We start from the raw sequence: 533 nt of genomic DNA, 5'->3' as shown, positions 1-533 counted from the left end.
CACCTGGTCTTCCTAGGTGGTCTCCCATCCCAGTACTAACCAGGCCCGACCCTGCTTACCTTCCAAGATCAGATGGGATCAGGCTTATTCAGGGTGGCATGGCTGTAGACTCAGATGTTTTAAATGCAAGCCTAGTATGTCAAATATACTTGATTAAGAAGGACAAATTACAATAAAATTTAAGGGTCCATTTAATTTTTGCATAGTCTAATTATGTTGTATTTTATATTTATTGAAATAAAAATAACTTACAGTTGCAAATAGTTCTAATGGATTTGTATATGGTTGTACTTTGTAGTGGGTTGTAGCTGTGTGTGTACAGTCTATCCAGACCCTAGTTCAAATAATTCATTTGACATTATGTCAGTGCTTCTCTACCAGAGACAGTTTTCCCTACCAGGGAACATTTGGCAATGTCTAGAGATGGTTTTGGTTGTCATGACAGTACAGTCCCTTACAACAAAGAATTACCAAAATGATGTTAGGAGTGCTGAGGTTGAGAAACCTCTCCCCGCTCCTTTCTTTCTTTCTTT

At 38.5% G+C, this 533-nt stretch overlaps 1 pseudogene; it reads right to left on the bottom strand.

The window, feature by feature from the left end:
• LOC120613604 (uncharacterized) lies at positions 1–110 on the bottom strand (annotated as a pseudogene).
• Positions 111–533: the final 423 nt, after the last annotated feature.

Source organism: Pteropus medius, unplaced genomic scaffold (assembly GCF_902729225.1).
Source record: "Pteropus medius unplaced genomic scaffold, Ma_sr-lr_union100, whole genome shotgun sequence".
In the NCBI taxonomy this organism is placed as follows: domain Eukaryota; kingdom Metazoa; phylum Chordata; class Mammalia; order Chiroptera; family Pteropodidae; genus Pteropus; species Pteropus medius.
The sequence above is the reverse complement of the archived record's forward strand: the minus strand, read 5'-3'. Positions and strand labels throughout refer to the sequence as shown.